The 25,692-nt window shown below is 55.4% G+C and overlaps 1 protein-coding gene across 1 annotated transcript in view; it reads left to right on the top strand.

Moving 5' to 3' along the window:
* LOC144737052 (SH3 and multiple ankyrin repeat domains protein 2-like) overlaps positions 1 to 25,692 on the top strand; it is a 114,054-nt gene that overhangs the window by 17,932 nt on the left and 70,430 nt on the right. The window contains exon 2 of the mRNA XM_078619701.1: positions 4,388 to 4,514. The gene's annotated coding sequence lies outside the window, so the exon portion shown is untranslated. The remainder of the gene's footprint in view (positions 1 to 4,387; positions 4,515 to 25,692) is intronic.

Raw genomic sequence — 25,692 nt, 5'->3', positions numbered from 1 at the left:
AGTGCTCTCTCAGCGAGCAGCAGCACGTGGTGGGGGTGGGTGGCCAGCACCACTCCCGGGCCGCCTTTGTCTCCCCAGTGGCGATGTTGTTACGCACCGCAGCCGCAGCAGGTACTGATTTGAGGCTGAGTCGACCTAGGGGAGGGCCCAGGACCGGTTCAAACAATCGTCGCTTGGTGTCGGCCGTGCGGGTCGGCGGGTTCGTGGCGCAGCGCGCTGATCGCTACACTACCGCTCCCCCACTACTACACCATGCCCACACACACAAAGATCCCCCGTGTAGCCTTAACAGGCTGTATGGGCAAGTGCTGTTAGTGAGCACCTATGAAGGCCGGAACGGTACACGAACGAGGGGGTGGGTGGCCAGCACCACGCCCGACCGCCTTTGTTTCCCCAGTGGCGATGTTTACACACCGCACCAGGTACTCATTTGAGGCTGAGTCGACCTAGGGGAGGCCCAGGACCGGTTCAGATAATCGTCACTGGTGTTAGCCGTGAGCGGGAATCGAACCCGGGTCGCCGGGTTCGTAGCGCAGCGCGCTAACCGCTACACTACCGCTCCGCACGCGTTTGTGTGTGTGCGCGTGTATGTGTGGGCATGTGTGCGCGCGTGCGCATGTACAAATGACGAAGAATCCCCCCCGTGTCGTCATTAACGTTGGGGCCAAGTTCTGTTCGCGAGTGATGCCGGCACCGCGCAACGAATGGGCGGTCTGCTCAGCGCCGCGCCCGGCCACCTTTGTCTTCCCTCTGCCGGTGTTTCATCCACCAGGGTGAGGGGTGGGGGGGGGCGGCGGGGGTGGAGATGTCGGAGGGCAATCGTTCACCCTTCCCTTGCCCCCACCGCGGCCGCGTGACCCAGTTTAACGACATTCGCCGCTTCGAGGTGATGCCCTCGGACCCCTCGGCTCCTCCGCTCGCTCGTCGTCGTCGTCGTCGTGCGGACCGCGTGCGGTGCGGAGGGCGTAGATCGTGATGGTAGGATGGGGATGGTTAAGTGTTGTATTTGTCTGCGTTTGGACGACTTGTTTACCATTGCACTACTGTCAGGCGTCAGGGTCGGGATCGAACCCACGACCTCCCGCGTACCAGGCAAGGTAGTTAACATCTCCTAGCCACCGTGATGATGATGAGAGATGCAAACTCCAAATATACAGCAGCAGCAGGGTCGGAATCGAACCCACGACCTCCCGCGTACCAGGCGAGGTGGTTTACATCTCCGAGCCACCGTGCGCGCCGATTCTAAAGCGGCGGCGGGAGTTGATTCGAGCGGCGCAAACGCGGCGGATCACAACGGCCGCCCGGCTCGAGGGCTCTGCAGAAGTGGTTTCTGGGCACCTTTGGAATGTTTCGTTCGACAGGCGGACGACTCGGGCGACCGCACGTTGCGTCCCTTCCCACGTCAGTCTGCCGCCGTTTAAAACAGCTGCTGGGGGGTGGAGGGGCGTGGGGCAGTATCTCTCACGCGGAGCCATAGGCCTCACTCACGGCCCTTCGGCATCGTACACGCCACGTTGGAGCGCTCGCTCGAGGGCCAGAAACCTCTCAGTGACCCTAGCTCGGCCTACATTTTGGCTCTAAATTGCCCCTTAACGTGGCCACAAACTTGGCCCCAAAACTTGGCCCCAAACTTGGCCCCAAACTTGGCCCCAAACTTGGCCCCAAACTTGGCCCCAAACTTGGCCACAAACTTGGCCACAAACTTGGCCCCAAACTTGGCCCCAAACTTGGCCCCAAACTTGGCCACAAACTTGGCCCCAAACTTGGCCACAAACTTGGCCACAAACTTGGCCCCAAACTTGGCCCCAAACTTTTTCCAAAGTTGGGCCCCGACTTTGGGCCCCAACGTTGGGCCCCGACGTTGGGCCCCGACGTTGGCCCGACGTTGGCCACGACGTTGGCCCCGAAGCTCCGTGCTTCCTGGGGATGGCGAGTGTGGACGGTGTGTGTGTGTGTCGCCTCTCTGGGCTTCGCAAAAATGAAACCCCCCGTCTCTCTCGCGGCGGCTGATTAAAAACGGCCTCCGATTTATCACCCGCGGCTTGACAAAACGGCTCCCGCATTTAATCGCTTTTATTATCTTGTTCGAGTAAAGAAAACAAAGCGCGGGGCGGGGGGGCGGCTGTTATTTAGTTTAATTCGTTCCCATGTCATTTTCCCGTTGTGCGGTCTTCCGAAGAAACGTTTTCATACAGCGAACGGCGTTCCGCTCCGCGTTGATCACGAAGAGGAGGTTTCATCTTTTGGAGAACCTCTTTTTTTTCTCAACGTGGCTCGTCACATCGGCCCGGTCTCGGCATTTTATTTCGTGCCTTCGGATTCGAAAGTGCAGTTTCGTGTCAGGTGACTTGCGTCGTAGACGCACTGAATGCAATCATGTGAAATCATCTTAAGTCTTCTTGGTTTTTTCGGTAAAGTCACGAAGAATGGAAATAATAAAATAATAAAAATAAAACATGATGAAAATTATTGTCACGACGTTTCGGCCACAACGCAAGCAGCCGTCCTCAGGTGGAGAGCAGGTCTCTCTACTCGACAGACCTGCTCTCCACCTGAGGACGGCTGCTTGCGTTGTGGCCGAAACGTCGTGAGAATTGTATTTTATTATGTTTTATTTTTATTATTTTATTATTTCCATTCGACGTGACTTTACCGAAAGAACCAAGAAGATGAATCCTTACAGTCACGAAAGCTTTAAATCGAAATCATCTTAAGTGTCAGATAATTATGAGATTTTTACTTTAACCACGACGGTACCGTGATTAGTGAGAAGATAATTCCACCGGAAGCATTTACCGTCTCAATCACCCAAGTCATTCGCCTGCTCGGCGGCTAGGAGATGTTAACTACCTCGCCTGGTACGCAAGAGGTCGTGGGTTCGATCCCGACCCTGACGCCTGTTGCTGTATATTTGGAATTTACGTGTTTTCGCCGTGGTCGCGTGGATTTTTCTCCGGGTCCCCCGGTTTTTTCCCCCCTCCGCGTTTAGAATCGAGATAGCGCGTTTCAGAGTTATTTGCCTGATATCACTTTTCACGCGATGATGATAAGCCGCTTCTCGTTGAGTTATCATCTGCGATCGCTTCTGATAAAGAGCTGTACAGCTCCAGTGGACCTCACTGGTTGAAAAAAAAAACGATTTAAAGTTTTACACATCTGCCCGCTCGCCCGCTCACTCTTCGCTCTCACTCTCCGATGCTCGCCCTATCATTCGAATGAGCGTCCACCTAGCCCCTCCACCCCGCGACGACCACCCTCTGCCCGCTCGCGCCCGTGACCCCCCCCCCCCTTATCCTCATACTTCCCTCGTGCGGGGACCGTCAGCCCTTTCGCTCGCCCAAACCGCTCGCTTGCCAACTCGCCATCTTACCCGCTCGCCCGCTCGCCCGCCCGCTCGCTCGAACCCTCATCCTCCTTCCCTGCCCGCTCGCTCTCGCCCACCTTCACTCCTCCGCTCGCTCCCTCGCTCATCCTCCCTCGCTCTACCCCTGCTCGCTCGCCCGCTCGCTCGCTCGATCGCTCGTTCTCTCGCCCTCCGTCTCACGCGCATGCCCGCAGTCGCTTGCCCACAACGCTCGTTTGACCACTCGCCCTCTCTTGCCCACTCACCCTCTCTTGCCCACTCGCCCTCCTGTCCACTCGCCCTCTCTTGCCCACTCGCCCGCTCGCCCGCCCGCCCGCCTGGCCACACAGTGGCTCTCATTGTGCGCCTCTTGGCGGGCAGTCGGCTCGCTGAGAGGACGCTGGGAATGCCGTGAGATCGACACGGCAGCTCTGGCCCGGCAGCCTTTAACCCTCTCGCCACCGCGGGGTACGAAGCCACCCGAAGCGGCCCGAAGCGGCAGGGCAGGTTCAAAGTAACATTTGACCGTCGCCAAAGTGGAAGCGTCCGAGAGCGGGAGTCTGTGGGTCTCTGTGCGAGTCTATGGGTCTCTGTGTGAGTCTGTGGGTCTCTGTGTGAGTCTATGGGTCTTTGTGTGAGTCTGTGGGTCTCTGTGTGAGTCTATGGGTCTCTGTGTGAGTCTATGGGTCTCTGTGTGAGTCTACGGGTCTCTGTGTGAGTCTGTGGGTCTCTGTGTGAGTCTATGGGTCTCTGTGTGAGTCTATGGGTCTCTGTGTGAGTCTGTTGGTCTCTGTGCGAGTCTATGGGTCTCTGTGTGAGTCTATGGGTCTCTGTATGAGTCTATGGGTCTCTGTGTGAGTCTACGTACGTACGTTGAACTTTTTCCGCACCGTATGTAGGTGCGAGTCGGTCACAGTTTACCTGGGGCGATGGGGAACCACAATGCACTTCTTCAGGAAATGCCTACGGCTTGTTATTTAACAACAACAAAATTACTCGGCGCCCGCGTGGCATCAACGCGCGATCACGTGTGTCGTTCGCCAGGGGCATTCGCGGGATTCACGTCGCATCATCGCATCGCCCACGCGCCCGCCGGCTCAACGGGGAAACGAAAACACCGTGGACTGCCACCGCCTGCCCCAGCAGACACCGGAATCCTGCGCCGTTGTGGGTAAGAGACGCTCGCTGCGTTTCGCGTCGAGTTCATCATTCCAACCCCCCCCCCCCACAGCCCCCCCCCCCCAACACTGCCCCCCCCCCACCACGCCCCCCCCCCTTAGACACTCTGATTCATCCTCAGCCTTGTGACGATGAGCAAACAGCGGAAGCCTACAAACTAAACTGCTGCTATAAACTTTTTATATTTTTTTTGTTTAACGCGTGGTCGGAGGCTTTCGCGAGCAATGTCATCCATAATAGAGGTTTTTTTTTCTTTCTTGGGTTAGATCGCGTAAGTTTATAAATGTTGAAACCCGGCACCACCCGACACACCCAACTGGTAAGGGCTGTCGCCTGATGAAGCTGGTTGTAATTTCTGGCGAAACGTCGCGGTACTCAGATTGTGAATGTTGTTGCTTGGCTCTCCAACGCACAACAGGTGGTGCTGTACTAGTATACTACACTATTCACTACACTACTGTACACTACACTATACACTACACTATACACTACACTACACACTACACTAAACACTACACTATACACTACACTATACACTACACTACACACTACACTATACACTACACTACACACTACACTACACACTCCACTATACACTACACTACACACTCCACTATACACTACACTATACACTACTACACTATACACTACACTACACACTACACTACACATTACACTATACACTAGACTATAGACTACACTATACACTACACTATACACTACACTATACACTACACTATACACTACACTATACACTACACACTAGTGCTGTGCTCGTGACAAATTGGCCACGTTCCGTTTACGTGACAACCCTCACTAGTTGGCTGTGTCGGGTGGTGGCGGGTTTTAGCGACACAGCCTCTACTATGGATGTGTCTTTTCTATGTTACCAGGCAAGCCCCCACTGAGCTACGCAGCTCTTTTAACTTCAGAAACGACCCGGCCACAAATGATAGCGCAACGAAGTGGGATCATCACGTGGACATTCATAGCAGCAGCCACATACGCTCAAACGCGTGACGTTGATCCTGAATGGGGACGGGGAAAACCCGAGGAGGATCCGGAGGAAGCAAACTCCGAATATGCAGCAGCAGGTGTTAGGGTTCAGGATGGAACCCACGACCTCCTGCATGCCAGGCGAGGGAGTTAACATCTCATAGCCACCGTGATGATGATGATGAGAGACGCAAACTCTAAATATACAACAGCAGGCATCAGGGTCGGGATGGAACCTACAACCTCCTGTACATCAGGCGAGGTAGTTAAAATCTCCGAGCCACCATGCGCGCCACGCACAGCGCGCCGATTCTAAAGCGGCGGCGGCGTGGGAGTTTATTCGAGCGGCGCAAACGCGGCGAATCAAAACGGCCGCTCGGCTCGAGGGCTCTGCAGAAGTGGCCTCTGGCACCTTTGGAATGTTTCGTGTTTTTCTTTCCCACTTTGTTGTTGTTGTTGTTTTATTTCGCCTTCTCATTCGCTTCCCCGGGCGGCGGCCGAGAGGTCGGCCCGCTCGTTGACCCACGTGCGGGAGACGCGCGGCGATCCGTCGCGATAGGCAAAATGATAGGGGGGGGGGGGAAGAGGGGGGGGGGGGGGGCGTTGAACTTCTTTCGCGCCGTACGTAGCCAACCGCGCCGATCGCAGGCGCGATGAGCCGGGGGTCTCTCGATGCTGCCCTTCCGGGAGCTCTTCGAGAGGCACGCACGGAGGCCGTGGGTTCGATCCCGTCGGTGGCGAGATGTGAACTCCCTCTCGCCTGGTTTACGGGAGGCCGTCGCCCGAAACGACGACGAAAAAAACAACCACTCGAGGGAGCGAGAGACGGCGCGTCCGCGGAAAAGATGCCCGACCGAGGTCACCCTCATCGTCGTTCAACTCGAATTTAATTTGAACGTTCGTGCCAGAGGTCGCAACCGGGTACCCGATACCCGTACCCTACCCGATACCCGGGTACGGGTAGCCGTTTGCGACCCTGGTGCGGCCGGGTACGGGTACGGGTAGGCCGTGAGTCACTGGTGAGTCACCGTTTGTCACTCATTTCGGGTAGGGTACGGGTACGGGTAGGGAATGGGTACCCGTACCCGGCCGGGTACGGGTACCCATTTGCGACCCTGGTGCGGCTGGGTACGGGTACGGGTAATGAATCAAAACCTGTTTGCGACCTCTGGTTCGTGCCCAGAGTCGGTCCAGTTGTGTTTCCCCCCTCCCCCGCCCCCCCCCCCCATTCTTGCGGTGCTCACGCTCTCCCTCCTCTCTCTCAACTCTCTCCCTCCTCCCTCTCAACTCTCTCTCTCTCCTCCCTCTCGCTCTCCGTGGTCGTGGTGCCACCCGACCCCTCCTCCTGCACCGCCGCCGTCGTCACCAGCGCCCACGACTCCCACCCGCCCCACTCAGCATCTCATCAAATTAGCGGCCCGTCTCTCGCTCCACTCAGCTGAGCCGGCTGATGGAGGACGAGTGACAAGCGTGGGGGGGTACGGTGGTGGCGGTGGTGGTGGTGGCGGTGGTGGCGGTGACGGCGGTGACGGTGGTGGTGGTGGTGGTGACGGTGATGGCGGTGGTGGTGGTGGCGGTGGTGGCGGTGACGGTAGTGGTGGTGACGGTGGTGGTGGCGGTGGTGGTGGTGGTGGCGGTGGTGGTGGTGGCAATGGTGGCGGTGACGGTAGTGGTGGTGACGGTGGTGGCGGTGACGGTGGTGGCGGTGGTGGCGGTGGTGGTGGCGCTGGTGGTGGTGGTGGTGATGGTGGTGGTGGCGGTGGTGGTGGTGGTGGTGGTGACGGTGGTGACGGTGGTGGTGGTGGTGGCGGCGGCGGTGGCGGTGGTGGTGGTGGTAACGGTGGTGGCAACGGTGGTGGTGGCGGTGGTGGCGGTGGTGGCGGTTCGTGTAGGTGGGGTTTGGGGTTGGGGGGGGGGCTGTTGGCAGTGAAGAGTGGCGTCGGATGAGAGACCGATGATGAAGGATGCGTAATCAGGTTAAGTGGCGTGCCCCCCTCCCACGACCACCCCCCCTCCCGCCACCCGGGGCGTGCCGCGTGCCGCGGGCATCGCCAGCTCCTCGCCCCCCGTTGTTGCGTCCGTGGGTTGTGGTGGCGCTTCGAGGCGCAGCCCCTGCAATTTCCCACCTCCCTGCCCCGCCCCTCTCTCACGCCGCTGCTGCCCGGGGGGTCGAAGGCCTTCCGCTCGAGGGAGCCCCGTGGAGGAGGAGGAGGAGCCCTTCTCTCTCTCTCTCTCTGGTTCAAGTTCAAGTTCATTTATTAGGTGTAGCCCTGTGAACCATTCGGCTCTTGAATCGGGTGCAACCGCAACAAACAGAAAACAAAAACGTGAACAAGAAAACATCTTAAAGTGATCTTCTTGGTTCTTTCGGTAAAGTGACGTAGAATGGAAAAAATAAAATAATAAAAATAAAACATAATCAAATAATTCTCACGACGTTTCGGCCACAACGCAAGCAGCCGTCCTCAGGTGGAGAACAGGTCTGTCGAGGAGACACCTGAGGACGGCTACTTGCGTTGTGGCCGAAACGTCGTGAGAATTATTTTATTATGTTTTATTTTTATTATTTTATTATTTCCATTCTACGTGACTTTACCGAAAGAACCAAGAAGATGAATCCCTGCAGTCACGAAAGCTTTAATTCGAAAAAAATCTTAAAGTGACTAAGCGCAAACAGAAAATCCAAGAAAAGACAGCAAAATATTGCAGAAAAAGCACCGCACACCACCACGGCACCGATGAAAGCCGGCACGGCGCACGGGGTGGTGTGTGGTCAGCACCACGCCCGGGGGACGCCTTTGTCTCCCCGGCGGCGATGCTCACACGCCGCACCGGGGAACTCGTTTGAGGCCGAGTCGACCTAGGGGGAGGCCCAGGACCGGTTCTGATAATCGGTCACCGGTGTTGGCCGTGAGCGGGAATCGAACTCAGGTCGCCTGGCGCTGGGTGAGAAGCGTGTCCCGGAGTTTTGGTCTGTCGTGGGAAAAGTGACAACCTTACCACTCACTCAGCCACTCGCACAGCCACTCGCTCAGCCACTCGCTCAGCCACTCACTCAGCCACTCACTCAGCCACTCGGTTACCCACTTACTCAGCCACTCACTCAGCCACTCACTCAGCCACTCAGCCACTCACTCAGCCACTCACTCAGACACTCACTCAGCCACTCACTCAGCCACTCACTCAGCCACTCACTCAGCCACTCAGCCACTCACTCAGCCACTCACTCAGACACTCACTCAGCCACTCACTCAGCCAGTCACTTACCCACTCGGTCACCCACTCACTCACCCACTCAGTTACCCACTCAGTCGCCCACTCACTCACTTACTCAGTCACCCACTCACCCACTCGGTCACCTACTCAGTCACCCACCTACTCACTCACCTACTCAGTCACCCACACGGTCACCCACCCGGTCACACACCAGCCCCGCCGCCCCCACCACCACCACTATCAGCGCCACCACCGTCCCCACCACCACCATTATCAGCGCCACCACCACCACTATCAGCGCCACCACCACTATCAGCGTCACCACCACCACCACTATCACCGCCAACACCACCACCACTATCACCGCCATGAGCAACCACCGCTACCAACACAACCAACGTTCCGTATTCGGCATCCAAACCGCCTGGGCCAACGGCGACGGGACCGGCGTCGGCCGTGCGGTTCCACGTTGTTACCGCCGCCTTAGCACCGTCACCGCCGCCGCCGTCGACCGCGATCACCGTGGGGGAGGCGGGGGGGGGGACGGGCGGTCATTGAGAATTCGGCGGGGTATCTGTAAACGGATCGCCCGGTATTATCGCCCCAAAAGAAAGACGCAGGCTTCATGGTTAGCCCACGCGCGTGTGTGTGCGTGTGTGTGGGGGTGTGTGCGTGTGTGTGTGCGTGTGCGCGCGTGTGTGTGTGCGCGTGTGTGTGTGCGCGTGTGGCGTGTGTGTGCGTGTGCGCGTGTGTGTGTGTGCGCGTGTCTGTGCGTGTGTGCGTGCATGTGTGTGTGTGCGTGTGTGCGCGTGCGTGTGTGCGCGTGTGTGCGTGTGCGCGTGTGTGTGTGCGTGTGTGTGCGCGTGTGTGCGCGTGTGCGTGTGTGTTTGCGCGTGTGTGCACGTGTGTGTGCGCGTGTGTGTGTGCGTGTGTGTGTGTGCGCGCGCGTGTGTGTGTGCGTGTGTGTGCGCGCGCGCGTGTGTGCGCGCGCGCGTGTGTATGTGTGTATATGTGGGGGGGTGTGCGTGTGTGTGCGCGCGCGCGTGTGTGTGCGCGTGCGTGTGTGTGTGTGTGTATGTGGGGGGGTGTGCGTGTGTGTGCGCGCGCGTGTGTGTGCGTGTGCGCGTGCGTGTGTGTGCGCGTGTGTGTGTGTGTATGTGGGGGTGTGTGGGGGGGGTGCCCTGGTTAATTTCGGCCCGTGCCGACGCCGTTCCTCTGCCGCCCGCTGAGGTGGCTCTGGGCTCTGACCTCGTTTTGCCGAGACGGCCGTGCAGCATGCTTGGTGGTGGGGGTGGTAGTCGGGGGGGGGAAGTTGGGGGTAGTGGGGTTTTTTTTGTTGTTTCATTGTTCCTATAATTTCATAGCCGGTGGCGGCGGCGGTGCTAGCGGTGGCGGCGGTGGTGGCGGCGGTGGTGACGGACATCGTGGGTTCGATCCCGAACCCTGACGATGCCTGCTGTATATTTGGAGTTTGCGTGTTTCTCTCTCTCATCATCATCACGGTGGCTAGGAAATGTTGACTACCTCGCCTGGTGTACAGGAGGTCGTGGGTTCGATCCCGACCCTGACGACGCCTGCTGCTGTGTGTGGATTGGTGGGTTGGTGGGTGTGTGGGTGGGTGGCTTTAAGATTCTCACCCCGGGGGGGGGGGGAGGACCTGTGGATTGCCAGCCCGGCGCGATGCCGGTGACCGTTGCACCGCGGCGGTAGTGACGGCATCCCAAGGCGTCAATGCCGCGTTGTTGTGATCGGCATCACCGCCGTCACCGTCGGCTTGTGCCGGTTCTGCGGCCGCCCGTGGCGTCGATGCGGAGGCTTCGGATGTTGGCGACGGTGAACTAAAGGCCGTCTCTGGTGCCGGCCAATCAGCCAATGGCCATGTGTTCTTAGCAGAGCCGTGGTGGCTTGCATGTTCACCGCAATTACTGTGATTGTGGTTAATGCAGTAAGTTGACTCATTTGCAAAAGGTATCATTATAAATACAAAAAAAAATTGCAGGTACGAGCTCTATAGCTCAGTGGGCTTTACCTGCAATTTTTTTTACTTGAAGATTTATACGTAACTTGATAAATATTTATTTATTTTCTCGAGCCCCCCCCCCCCCATGTGACACTCCGTGACAGCGGAGGATAACGACGGACGGACGGAATGACTTTTCAAGCGAGCGAGAGGTTTAACCTCGGGGGGGTGGGGGGTGGGGGGTGGGCCTTGCCAGCGGCATTCCTCACGCCTGTTCCCACGCCTTCCCACGTGCCCCCCCCCCCTCGCCGCACGTGTGTACCCCGCACGCGGGCCCCGCACGTGCGCGCGGTTAGGCCCGGTCGGAGCGCCCCGGCGCCCGCCGTTCAACTCTTCGGGCGACGCTTCCTCAGCCACGCGGGAACGCGCGGCGGAGGATTTATCGCGCCGCGGCCGGGCTCTGTCGGCATCCCGCCGGGGCGACCGGCCGTTCTGCGGCCGGGAGCAGGGTGCAGGTGGTGGGGGTGGGATGTGATTTTTACGAAGATGCCAGTGACGGGTGAGGCCGAGGAACGTGGGGAACGCTCCGTGAGGAGGAGGAGGAGAAGAAGGTGGAGGAGGCGTGGGGAGTGAGGGTCCAGATTCATCCGGGGCGCCGATACAGCTGCTGCCATTACCGGCAGCGCCATCATGATCACTTACGCAGCCACCACCTCAACCGCAGTCACCACCGCCGCCACCATCGATTTAAAAGTGCATCATAGCTCCAAGTGGCTTCCGAATATCGGAAGGAAGAGCATTCCAGACGGCCGCAGAAGCGCATTTGAAAGCGCCGTGCGATGAATATCACTTCTACAAACATCACCACCACCACCGCCGTCATCATCACTACTATGACCATCACTGCCATCACAGCCATCCTCATCTATACTAGATCCAGTCAATATCACCATCAGACAGCACGGCCACTACGACGACTATCGCACCCCACTGGCACAAAGACAAAGATCCCCCCTATAGTCTTCACGGACTTTTGGGGCAAGTGCTGTTTGAGAGAGAGCACCTGTGGTACACGAGGGCGGGGGGGGGGGGGCGGGTGGCCAGCAGCAGGTTCTCTTTTTTTTTAGGCTGAGTCGACCTCGGGGAGGCCCGGGACCGGCTCGGATGATCTGTCACAGGTCTTGGTGGCCGTGAGCGGGAATCGATAACCACTGCGCCATCGGCTCTCCGCATCATCATCACCACCACCACCGTCAGACACCACCGCCACCACCACAGTTTAACAAGTCGGCAATGCCAACGTAACGCCGTAGCTCACCGTGTGTGTGTGTTCCACGTGCGTGCGTGCGTGCGTGTTACGTGTGCATGTGTTACGTGTGCGTGTGTGTTACGTGTGCATGTGTTGCGTGTGCGTTACGTGTGCATGCGTGTGTGTTCCGCGTGCGTGCGTGTTACGCGTGCGTGCGTGTGTGTTGCACGTGTGTGCGTGTTACACGCGTGTGTTACACGTGCGTGCGTGCGCGTCGTGCGTGCGTGTTACACGTGTGTGCGTGTTACACGTGCATGCGTGTGCGTCACACGTGCGTGCGTGTTACACGTGCGTGCGTGTGCGTTACACGTGCGTGCGTGTGCGTTACACGTGCGTGCGTGTGCGTGTGCCTCGTGCGCGTGCGTGCGACACACGAGCGGAGCTCCCTCCGCGTGTGTCCGCCCGCCCGTACCCTCGAGTGCAACCGATACCCTCCCTCCCCCCACCTCGTGCGGCTGTCGCCGTGGTGAGAGTGGTCCTGACCCCCCCACCCGCTCCCCTCTCCACCCGTCTCCCACCCGCGCCCATTGTTTTGTCCACACAATGGAATGGCATTCATCATGGTTACCCCCCCACCACCACCACCGCACCCCCCTTTCACCCCCTCCCCCCCGTCACCGCCTTCCTGTTGTTGACCGGCGGCAAAGTCTCACGGCGACGGTCGCGTGGGGTGGGGGGCTGGGGGGTTGTGGGGGGGGGGCTGGGGGGGGTGGGGGGGGGCCGCGCAGCCTCGCGGTTACCTTCTCGGCGATGACGCGTCCAGCCGGGCCATCGTCGTCGTCATCATCGGTAGAATTGTCGTCGTCGTCATCGTCGCAATCATCGTCACAGTCGCGGTATTCATCATCGTCGTCGTCGTTATCGATGTCATCGTTAGAATCATCGATCGTCGTCGTCATTGCCAACGTTCAAATCGTCGTCGTCGTCGTAATCATCATCATCATCGTCGTTATCGTAATCCTTGTTTTGCCATCACCATGGCCATTTACATCATCGTCATCATCAACATGATGGTGATCGTTATTCTCATCGTCATCATCGTCATCAAATCAGCCGCACAATCCGACGCGTGCGATCTCGTCGGATCTCGGAAGCTGAGCGAGGTTTGACTCTCCCCCCCCCGCCACCCCCACCCCCCCCATTCAGGCGCTTGAACGACGGGAGAGACTCGGTGCCGCGAGCAGCGGACGTCCCTCGCGGATTTCTTGAGGGTCTTGGCCTTCGTTGGGAGCCCCGCCAGCCAGAGGTCGCAAACGGGTTTTGATTCCTTACCCGTACCCGGCCGCACCAGGGTCGCAAACGGGTACCCGTACCCGGCCGTACCCGTACCCGGCCGTACCCGTACCCTACCCGTACCCGGCTAGGTACGGGTACGGTACGGGTATCGGGTACCCGATTGCAACCTCTGGGATGAAGCCATGTTGCAGGCGCGGGTGGGTTGATTCTAGGAACTTGAATTGTGAGAAGAGACAAGACGTTGGGAAATGAGTGACAAACGGTTACTCACCAGTGACTCACGGCCTACCCGTACCATGGTGGCAAACGGGTACCCGTACCCGGCCGGGTACGGTACGGTTATCGGGTAGGGTACGGGTATCGGGTACCCGGTTGCGGCCTCTGCCGCCAGCGTCGCAGGGGCTAGGGAATTGCGGCACTCACGTAAAGGTGTGTAACCCCCCCCACCACCCCCCCCCACCACCCCCCCCACCACCCCCCCCCCACCACCCCCCCCCACCACCCCCCCCCACCACCCCGCCGTGCAGGTAAACACCTCCCTATCGATGGGGGCCCCACAGAGCCCCGTGGAAGCGAATTCCTGTGTCTTGCGCGGTGCGGATCAACGCGGCCTGCTCCCGAGCAGAGACAGAGAGCCCGTTTGTTCTGAGGGCTCCCACTGGGGGTGGCTCCATCAAGGGGCCGTCCATAAATGACGTCACGCACCTGAGGAGGGGAGGGGGGGTCAGACGTTTGTGACGATGTGCGACGAGGGGGGGGGGTTGTTTGAGAAATGTGACGTCACATCAAAATGCTGCAACTTTAAATAAATGTAGGCAACACGTTCTACTTAATTAAATATACTTTTTGATAAATGTGTTCTACAACATCAGAGTGCAGCGCCACATTAAATACGCACTACAATGACAATAGTTTAAAGCGATTTGAATCATGTTTTATTTTTTTTTGTGACGCCGTGTGACGAAGGGGGGGGGGGGGGCAAAATCGTTCAAAATCGCGTGACGTCATTTATGGACGGCCCCTTTTGTGTGTCGGGCTCCCAAACCCCGGCCCGTGGCCACGGTGACGGTGACGACGGTGACAGCACGATCCGATGGCCTCCGTCGGAGAAATCTCACGCACACCGTGCCTCTCCCGCCCTCTGTGTAATCTTCACGCCGTTCCTCGCTGTTTGCGCGCGGGGTTGACTTGCGGAGAGCCTCGCCAAACTGTGAAATTACATCTTAAGGGCCCCGGTGGGGGATCGCCTTTGATGCGAGTTTAGTGCAATCAATACCATCCCCTTTTACCACTTCAGGGGCGGGCTGGGGGGGGGGCCTTTACCTCCTCCCCCTCCACTGCTGGAAGCACAGCGGAGGGAATCGAACCGAGAGCAAACGTCCCAATGGGACTCAACGTCCAGCCGTCCTTCTAGGATGTTGTTTATGCCATTTATTGTGAAAATTCCGTCACAGTTCCTATGATCGCCTTTTCATTGCTTTCATGGCTTTATTTTGGTGATTTCGAAAAGTGTATTGGTTTAGCCATGTTTGATTGTTGTAGGACAGAGTTAGACTGATGGCCTTAATCTAAGTTGTCTTGTGGTTGTTGTTGTTGTTTGACTTGCATCCCACTGAGATTTTTGCACACAGCGTTGGTGTACGGTGCTTCTGCAATGTTTTGCTGTCTTTTCTTGGATTTTCTGTTTGCACTTAGTCACATATTCACTTTAAGGTGTTTTTTGTTGATGTTTTTGTTGTTTGTTTGTTGCGGTTGCACCCGATTCAAGAGCCGAATGGCTCACAGGGCTATACCTAATACATGAACTTGAATGAGGAGGGGGTGGGCGTGGGGGGTGGGTGGGCGCGCGGGCGGGCGAAAGCCCCGGGCCCCGCGCTTTGGGGGGCCTCGGCTCGGCTCCCCCCCCACCTACACTCCCTTGCCCCATGGATGGCCGTGGTGGCGGTGTGTGGTGTGTGGAGTAGCGGGCAGCCGGAATTGCAATCGGGCGGTCGCCGTTTCTGGCTCCGTCTCAACCCTCCCGCTCCCCACCCCACCCCCCAGCGGGTGAAATATCGGCGCAGGGTTCTTGGATAAATCCTTCGCCGCAAGACATCGCAGCCACAACCGTCCGCCCCAGCGGCGTGATTTGCTGTTCGCGGAGTTGGTGGTGTGTGTGTGTTGTGTGTGTGTGTGACGGTAGTGTTAGCGGTTAGCGCGCAGAGCGTCAGTGCGTGCGTGAGCGTGTGAGTGTGTGAGTGAGCGTGAGAAAGTGAGTGTGTGCGTGAGAGAGTGAGTGTGTGCGTGCGTGAGAGAGTGAGTGTGTGCGTGGGTGAGAGTGTGCGTGGGTGAGTGCGTGAGAGAGTGAGCGTGTGCGTGGGTGAGTGCGTGAGAGAGTGCGTGAGAGAGTGAGTGCGTGCGTGGGTGAGAGTGTGTGAGAGTGCGTGCGTGAGCATGTGCGTAGGTGAGAGTGTGTGAGAATGTGTGCGTGTGTGAGAGCGTTAGCGTGTGCGTAGGTGAGAGCGTGAGAGAGTGAGAGTGCGTGAGCGTGTGCGAGAGCGTGAGAGTGCGTGCGTGGGTGAGAGCGTGAGCGTGTGCGTGGGAGAGTGTGTGCGTGAAAGAGTGCGTGCGTAAGCGTGCGCGTGTGCGAGGGTGAGAGAGTGAGTGTGTGCGAGCGTGAGAGAGTGCGTGTGTGAGAGCGTGAGAGTGAGTGTGAGCGTGTGTGTGTGAGCGTGAGCGTGTACAAGTATAAAGAAGCGCCGGCCCCCGGGGTGGTGGCCAGGGGGTGGGGTGTGTAGAGTTACGGTCCCGGGGTCCGGCTCACAATGGAGACGACGCACCGTTGCAGCGCGGCCGCTAGCACCGGGAGACCCTTTTCCTCGTTGACGACTTCGAGGCGATTTAGGACGTGGGGGCCGGGGCCCCGTCTCCTTGGCACGGTGCCTCGGAACCTTGTCGCCATGAGAACGTCGCGCTTGGCAGTCCGGACCGGCTAGGGAGCCCCCCCTTCCTCCTCTCCCCCCCCCCCAGCTTGCGGAACGACCTCGGCCTAGATTTTCATTGACGGCGTCGTTTTTCTGCGAGACGCGTCTAACCACCAACACCACCACCACCACCACCCACCAACCTTCTTCCCCGTGTCCGAGATGCCTGCAAGTTGCAGGGTTGGGTCTGTGTGTGGGGGTGTGTGTGGGGGTGTGTGGGTGGGTGGGTCTGTGTGGGTGTGTGTGTGGGGGTGTGTGGGTGTGTGTGTGGGTGGGTGGGTGTGTGTGTGTGTGGCTGGGTGTGTGTGGGTGGGTGTGTGTGTGTGTGGGTGGGTGTGTGGGTGTGTGTGTGTGTGGATGGGTGTGTGTGTGTGTGGATGGGTGTGTGTGTGTGTGGGTGGGTGTGTGTGGGTGGGTGTGTGTGGGTGTGTGTGTGGGTCTGTGTGGGTCTGTGTGTGTGTGGGTCTGTGTGTGTGTGGGTCTGTGTGTGTGTGGGTCTGTGTGTGTGTGGGTCTGTGTGTGTGGGGGTGTGTGTGTGTGTGGGTCTGTGTGTGTGTGGGTGTCCCATTTTCACCGCCGAATGTCAGAACACGTGAAAGCGGCTCTGCGTTCTAGATTTGAAGTTTTCGTGACTGCAGGGATCCAAACTCTTTGGTTCTTTCGGTAAAGTCACGTAGGTAGAACAATAAAACAAATTAAATGACGACGTTTCGGGCGCAACACAAGCGTCCGTCATCGCTTCAGCGATTGTTTCTTGCTGTGGTTGTCCCACCTGATGACGGACGCTTGTTTTTGCGCCCGAAACGTCGTCATTTAATTTGTTTTATTTTCTACCCACGTGACTTTACCGAAAGAACCAAAGAGTACGTCTTTGCTCACCGCGGAGAACTGTAGCGACACGACCGCCGCCACTCTACGATAGCCGGGGCGTCAAAACTCTGCCGCACGTCCCTCCCCGCATGGCCTTGTGGGAGCCCCGGTGCCGATTGAGTTATTTTATTTCACGTTCTCTTGCGATTATTCTTCCGATTCCGTTCCGATGACGTACACACGTACGTTTGCGCGTCGTCTGTACGGAATCGCACAACAACGTACGAGTACGTCATCGGTACGGAGTCGGAAGAAAAACCAGGCCGATGCGCTCATCCCCTTTAGCGAGCGGGAAAAGTAAACGAGCTACGGTAGTGTTCCTTGCGACCCAACCTAAGGACCGTATAGCAAGCTCATGGAGACCGATAGCAGACACTCAAGAGACTCGTAGAGATGCATAGAGACCCACAGATATTCGTAGGGTTACATTTAAGACACAAAGCCGCAGGAGTGTGACTGTGGCCTTGCAACCCACGCTTCGGACCGCACGGTGAACCCACTATGGCCTGCGCTCCTTCAGCGTAGGAGGAGGAGGAACAGCGACACCACACGAACTCTCTCTCTGCTGAAGCCCTCTCATCGTGGCAGCATCATCAGCAGCAGACCTTGACAGTGGCATCGAGATCCAGAACCACACAGTGGTGCTGCCATTGTGTGCCATGGTGACGAGATGTTGACTACCTCGCCTGGTGTACAGGACAACGTGGGTTTGATCCGGACCCTGACGATGCCTGCTGTATATTTGGAATTGGTGGTGTATCTCTCTCTATCATCATCATCACGGTGGCTCGGAGATGTTGACTACCTCGCCTGGTGTACAGGACATCGTGGGTTCGATCCCGACCCTGACGATGCCTGCTGTTTATTTGGAATTGGTGGTGTATCGCTCTCTGTCATCATCATCATCATCATCACGGTGGCTCGCAGATGTTAACTACCTCGCCTGGTATGCAGGAGGTCGTGGCTTCGATCTCGACCCTGACGACGCCTGCTGCCGCATATTTGTAGTTTGCGTTGTCTCTCTCGCGATGGTTAATCTCCGGGCCCTCCGGTTTGTCCTTCCATGTCTAGAATCGACGTCACGCGTTTCGAGTATTTGTCCGCTGTGAATTTCCACACGACGACGAGGCCACTTCGTTAAACTCTAATGTTTGCGACAGCCCGTGTCGCTCATTGAAAACTTGACGTGCTGCGCGGTTGGTCACGAGGAATGTAGCGCAGGAGGGTGGTGGTGGTGGGGGTGGTTACAGGTTCACTGCCCTGACGTTGGCATCGTGTCCAAGAGTCACCGGGGTAGGTGGGTGGAGGGGGCGGTCACGTGGTCACGTGACGCCGTTGCGATGACCTGTGCCCTCGGGGCGAAGCGGGGGTCACGTCCAATGAGTGATCTATTCCCTTGGGAACGGGGACCTCAACCGCCGGCTCTCGTTGACTCGCTCTCCCTCCTCGTCGCCGCCAGCGTGGCGACGGGTACGCGGCCGGCGTTTCGCGAATTCATTCGAACGATTCGGCGTGCGCTCTTCCCGCTCTGACGACTCCCTCCCCGCTCTTCCCCAGTGTGTATACGTCATCGAGGTTTTTCTACGTCGTGTGAACGTCAACGCGTCGTTAAACCCGCCGTCACCCGGCAGCCACGTGAACGAAACGTGCCAGTTTTTAGATATTTTTTTTGTCGTGATTTCCATCGGGTTCAGTTGCGAACAACGGCCACAGCGGACATTAGTGGCAACATCTAATCGGCACAATCATTGGGTTCACCGCAGGTCAACGACTCACAAGTTCTCCCCGCCCCCCCCTACAAGGCGTGCGGTGAAGTTAGGAGATGCTCTGCGTGCGTGTGTGCTCCGCTCGGCATTCGACGGTGATTTCGCTGACGGTGCGTTCATCGGCTGGAGGCAGTTTTCATTATCCGGACAGCTGAGTGAAGGAGGGAGCTTCTGTCCCGGGAGCAATGTTCTGGCAACCGGAGGAGAGAGTCAAGGTTGTAGTTCAGGACTCACACCGGCCGTGCGTTGTAGAGTAAACCCACAACGCTTACGAGCACCGTGCCGTTTCGCTGGTGATTACAAAAACAACAACCAGCATCACCATTGGAACCTCATTTGCCTGTAAAAATATGATAATTGGTTTTTTACCCTTCTATATGGCAACAAAACTGACACCTTTTTTACAAGGAGTCATGTTTGCATAGACCACAATACCTGCAGTCATAATGCAAACAAAAACACAAATGAGGTTCCAATGGTGTAAATGTTTACCCCGAGCTCTCATACTCTGATGGTGCATTGTCTTTGAGTTGTGCGCCTTTTGGCGTCATCTGGTCCAACCCATGTGAGACTAGGCTCTAAGGAAAGCTGTCTCGGTGTGTGGACTAATCAACTTCAAGGACAGTGCACATTATCAGAGTTGTGTTTTTTGTTTGCATTATGACTGCAGGTATTGTGGTCTATGCAAACATGACTCCTTGTAAAAAGGTGTCAGTTTTGTTGCCAGATAGAAGGGTAAAAAACCAATTATCAACAACCAGCTTCATCGGACGATTAGCGAGAATTGTGAAGAAGTCTTCCTCCCGTTTCGGTCGTAGATCGAGGGGTGAAGGTGATGTCATCACTGCGGGCCTATCATGTGTGAAGAGCAGAGGGGGGCGGTGTCGTTAATGTAGTTATCATGATAATTGGTTTTTTACCCTTTTATCTGGCAACAAAACTGACACCTTTTTTACAAGGAGTCATGTTTGCATAGACCACAATACCTGCAGTCGGAATGCAAACAAAAACCACAACTCTGATAATGTATGCACTGTCCTTAAAGTTGATTGGTCCACACCCGAGACAGCTTTCCTTAGAGCCTAGTCTCACATGGTGTTGGACCAGATGACGCCAAAAAAAAAAGTGTCAGTTTTGTTGCCAGATAAAAGGGTAAAAAACCAATTATCATATTTCTTTACTGGCAAATGAGGTTCCAATGGTAGTTACAATGGATCGCGTTGAATCTGGGAAAATGCAGCACTAATTATTGGTTGGGTTAATCACAGTTGATCAACGTGCATAATGTGTGTACATTGTATTGATCGAAGGATATGCAGTATCTGATATTGGCTGCTCACAGTTTATCAACATGCGGTGGAATGACCCGCACAAGCATGCAATTAAACGGCGTATCACTTAATAATAAGCTTCCAAGCAGCACTAAGCCTGTAGCTGTCAGGGCCGTTAAAATAAGTTATTTTTACTTCTCTCAATTTCATTTAGATTCTCTAATTAGTCTTGGCCAGTAGTAACTAGTTTTATACAAAACCTCAAAATTTACAATTCGCTAATTGCAACCGGCCTCGTCAGGATACAGTCTGATGATGCTGGTGGTTGTAATGTGCCGGAAAAATCTCACGGTACTCAAATTACATCATGGGACCTCCTTTGCCAGTGTAATAAAGGACTCGATCACCGGGTCTGTCTCCGTTGTCCTTTATTTGGGTTCTTACACTTGTCCCACACGGCCCTCGCTCAGAGCCCCTCCGCTTGGCAACTCCACAGCTGCCTTCGCTCCCGTAGCCTCCTCGCCTCTGCAGCTCCGCTGCAGATCCCCTGTGCAGTCCTCCGGCTGCCCTCACCGCAGCTCCACCGCTGCACCGTTGCTCCACGTTCCCCCGTGCTCGGTCACCGCTGGCCGACGGTGCCGAGTCTTACTCTGCGTGTGTGGCGATCTCGCCACTCTCCAACCTCCGCCCTGCGTGGCCTCACTCTAACTCTCTCTCCCACACTCTCCCGTCTCTTCCGGTATCTCTTCTTTAAGACCTCACCCCTCTCTCACACGTGACCTAACTCCTCCCCCCCATGACGTCATATCCGCGAAGCCGTTTACGCCCGCATTACACCAGTACCAAAATATACTAATAGCTACATGAAGTAGCTGCTCACCCCGAGCTCTCATTACTCTGATAATGCGTTGTCTTTGAACTGTGCGCCTTTTGGCGTCATCTGGTCGAACACCATATGAGACTAGGCTCTAAAGAAAGCTGTCTCTGGTGTGGACCAATCAGTTTCAAGGACAATGCATAAATTATCAGAGTATTGTTTTTTTTTGCATTTGACTGCAAGTATTGTGGTTAATGTAAACATGATTCCTTGCAAAAGATGTCAGTTTTGTTGCCAAAAAAAGGGGAAAAACCGTATTAGTGGTACTCAAATTGTGAATGTTGTCGTGGAATTACTCTACAACACACAACCGGTGTGCAGAACTAGTAACGAATTGGCACGTTCTGTTTACGTGACAAACCCTTACTATTTGGCTGTGTCGAGTGGTGGCGGGTCTAACAATACATTGTATATTTAGGCGATCTAATAAATAAAACTCGTATGCATAATATCAAAATCAATTGAATGTCCTGTTTGGCACGCGTGATCTGCAACTGCCGACAGTTAATATTTCGTTGGTGTTCTTTTAGTCGCACGCTGATCATTCGTCTCGTCTTATCAACGTGGCTTTGGCCACAGGAGCAATTAATCCGGTACACGCCTCCTGTTGAATGACGGACACGAGCGTGCACGCAGACATGTGTTGTACGGCGTGTACACTAAACACGAAGAATGGCTTTATAGGTTTTATAATCTCCTGTAGATGTAGATGCCACTGTTGTTTTACGTTCTGCAGATGTAGATGCCACCACTGCTCGTCTAATGCGCGGCGGTTGAACTTACGACTCTCGGTCTGAACATGCAACTGGACATATGGACAGGTTTGTTCGTATCTCTGAAAGTTTGTAAGTCGAATGTTCGTAAGTAGAGTGCAGTCCCTGTACCAGATTAATTGTTGAGGGGTTGATTGAGTTCTATTCGTTGAAGGTTTTATTCAGTATTGTTTGTAACGGGTTATTTATTACTTGTAAAGGGTTCTATTCAGTAACTACCTCTTAAGGGTTAAGGTGTTGCTAAGGCTTCGGGTTATATTCTGTAAGGCACCGGGTGGAGGACGTGCCCGCGTGTGTGTGTGTGTGTGAAAGGAGCCACGTATAAAACTCGTAAGTTTTTGCTAGTTCGCTCACCATCGCAGTGTCGTGCAAAAGCGTCGCCAAATAATTTGTTGAATTAAAATTTTTCGTGTAATTCCTCTGAGGGGAAAGGACAAAAAACTCCACGCTCGACGCAAAATTAAATCAAATAGTTTAATAACGAATGGATTACACTAATCCATTCTCAACTCGAATTAATAAAAGTTATAATCCGCAGAGCCGAGCGCTCCGTTATCCAGAAATTCTCCGACCCGCAAGACGTGGCGCTGACGTTATTTGGGCCTAGCGCAGGCCCGAGCCTAACTTTTACATTTGAGACAAATTATCCGCCGATGTTGCTGCTGCTGCATTGGCAAATAAATAAATAATAATACAACTCAACACATTTGTCAGTAACTCTCTGTGGCCTTTAAATGACAAATATGTAATTGGTGACGTTTCTGGGAATGGCCCGTCTCTAATAGCAGGCAGGCAGGCAGGCTACATTATGTACATTGTGGACTTCAGGGATTCATCTTCTTGGTTCTTTCGGTAAAGTCACGTAGAAGGGAAATAATAAAATAATACAAATATAACATGATAAAATACAATTCTCGCGACGTTTCGGCCACAACGCAAGCGGCCGTCCTCAGGTGAAGAACAGGTCTGTCGGAAAGACAGCGTCTGTGTACATTGTTAAATGTACAGGCCATCGGCAATCGAGAGGGAATGGGTCAATCGATAGGTGCGTTGTATAGCACGTTCCTTCGGAGTGGGCAGGTAGGAACTTGGTTGGCCAGCGCATTCGTGCGATCCGTGTTGGATACCATAGTCGTGTTGGAGGTTGCGAACACCGCAACTATCTCCACACCGCCGATGGTTGGACTGAACGTTGGCGATCGCGACAGAAAACTTTTGCAGTCAAGCAAACTGCAATATGCCAAGACAGTCACAGTCACTGAACTGCGTAGATTGCACGACAGACAAATATGCACGACAGACAGGCAAATAATCCCTGGTGGGCAGTGTGGAACCTGTTGTTCCTACCTGTATAAGTTGATCGGTATACAGGCAGACAGACAGGCAAGTAGCTGGGTAGTCACTAGGGTTGTTGAACTATCACCGGTTAAACCAGTGATCAATTGCTGATTCCCAACGTCAGGAATTGGGCAGTAGAGGGGAGTGGGTTGTAAAATTGGTCGAGTATGTGGGATAAGTAGGGTGTTGGTGGTGGGGTGTTGGTGTACCGGTATCTAGTACATGAAGGCAAGTAGGTGGGTTGATGAATTGGCTCGGCTGGTGGGTAATCAAGTGATTGGGTATTTGGGCTTGCAAGTCGGTGAGTGTTTTGAAAGGTAATTATGTGCGTGGGTGGATGAGAGAGTCCGTGAGTGGGTAGGTGGATTGTTAGGTGAAAGGGATAAGTGAGTGCAATGGTCAGGTAGCTAAGATATATTGGTAAGTGAGTGGTTGGTTAGGTGCATAGTTATAGTGGGTGATAGGTGAGTCGTTGGTTAGCTAGCCATGCAGGTAGGTGAGTTGGTGGTTAGGTGGATAGTCAGATTGGGGAATAGGTGACTAGCCGGTAAGTTAGATATATTGCTTGGTGAGTGAGTAGTTAGGTTGATAGTTATATTGGGTGATAGGTGAGTAGCTGATGAGTTAGACATTCAGGTAGGTGAGTGGGTGGTTGGCTAGGTATACAGATAGGTGAGTCGCTGTTGGGCTAAACATTCAGGTAGGTGAGTGGGTTGTTGGCTAGGTATACAGATAGGTGAGTAGCTGCTGAGCTAGACATTCAGGTAGGTGAGTGGGTGGTTGGCTAGGTATACAGATAGGTGAGTAGCTGCTGGGCTAAACATTCAGGTAGGTGAGTGGGTGGTTGGCTAGGTATACAGATAGGTGAGTAGCTGCTGGGCTAAGCATTCAGGTAGGTGAGTGGGTGGTTGGCTAGGTATACAGATAGGTGAGTAGCTGCTGGGCTAAACATTCAGGTAGGTGAGTGGGTGGTTGGCTAGGTATACAGATAGGTGAGTAGCTGCTGGGCTAAACATTCAGGTAGGTGAGTGGGTGGTTGGCTAGGTATACAGATAGGTGAGTAGCTGCTGGGCTAAACATTCAGGTAGGTGAGTGGGTGGTTGGCTAGGTATACAGATAGGTGAGTAGCTGCTGGGCTAAACATTCAGGTAGGTGAGTGGGTGGTTGGCTAGGTATACAGATAGGTGAGTAGCTGTTGGGCTAGACATTCAGGTAGGTGAGTGGGTGGTTGGCTAGGTATGCAAATAGGTGAGTAGCTGTTGGGCTAGATATCCAGGTAGGTGAGTGGGTGGTTGGCTAGGTATACAGATAGGTGAGTAGCTGCTGGGCTACACATTCAGGTAGGTGAGTGGGTGGTTGGCTAGGTATACAGATAGGTGAGTGGCTGCTGGGCTAGACATTCAGGTAGGTGAGTGGGTGGTTGGCTAGGTATACAGATAGGTGAGTCGCTTCTGGGCTAGACATTCAGGTAGGTGAGTGGGTGGTTGGCTAGGTATACAGATAGGTGAGTGGCTGCTGGGCTACACATTCAGGTAGGTGAGTGGGTGGTTGGCTAGGTATACAGATAGGTGAGTAGCTGTTGGGCTAGACATTCAGGTAGGTGAGTGGGTGGTTGGCTAGGTATGCAAATAGGTGAGTAGCTGTTGGGCTAGACATCCAGGTAGGTGAGTGGGTGGTTGGCTAGGTATACAGATAGGTGAGTAGCTGCTGGGCTACACATTCAGGTAGGTGAGTGGGTGGTTGGCTAGGTATACAGATAGGTGAGTGGCTGCTGGGCTAGACATTCAGGTAGGTGAGTGGGTGGTTGGCTAGGTATACAGATAGGTGAGTAGCTGCTGGGCTACACATTCAGGTAGGTGAGTGGGTGGTTGGCTAGGTATACAGATATGTGAGTAGCTGTTGGGCTACACATTCAGGTAGGTGAGTGGGTGGTTGGCTAGGTATACAGATATGTGAGTCGCTTCTGGGCTAGACATTCAGGTAGGTGAGTGGGTGGTTGGCTAGGTATACAGATAGGTGAGTAGCTGCTGGGCTAAACATTCAGGTAGGTGAGTGGGTGGTTGGCTAGGTATACAGATAGGTGAGTAGCTACTGGGCTACACATTCAGGTAGGTGAGTGGGTGGTTGGCTCGGTATACAGATAGGTGAGTTTTTAGTCAGGCAGGCATGTAGCGAGTCGGCCTGTCATTACGTCAATCATCGTCACAGTCGTCGTCACCAGCCGCCCCTCCACGCACGCTGAGACCACCACGGGCCCCTTCGCGGACGGGGGCCGCGGGCGGCTCAAGTTGCCTTCGAGGGTCGGGGCCGAGGGAGGCCGAGGGAGCGGTGGGAGCGGTGGGAGCGGTGGCGGCGTCACCGTTGCTCCGGAGAGACGCACGGCCATCACCCCCCCTTACCCCTTCTGCCCCGTCTCCACCCCCCCCCCACCCCCCCCCCCCAGCTATTTTTACCGAGGCCGCTGGCACGAGAGGACGGTGGTGTACGGGGGGGGGGGCGGTGGTGGTGGTGGTGGAGGGTAATGGAACACTTCCCGGCGTGTATGCATTACCCCGACGGACACGACGACCCAGCCTCGCCCAACCGCCCCTTTTA

The sequence above is a fragment of the Lampetra planeri genome, chromosome 64, assembly GCF_965212315.1.
Source record: "Lampetra planeri chromosome 64, kcLamPlan1.2.h2, whole genome shotgun sequence".
Classification (NCBI taxonomy): domain Eukaryota; kingdom Metazoa; phylum Chordata; class Hyperoartia; order Petromyzontiformes; family Petromyzontidae; genus Lampetra; species Lampetra planeri.
This window is presented reverse-complemented; position numbering and strand designations above follow the sequence as displayed.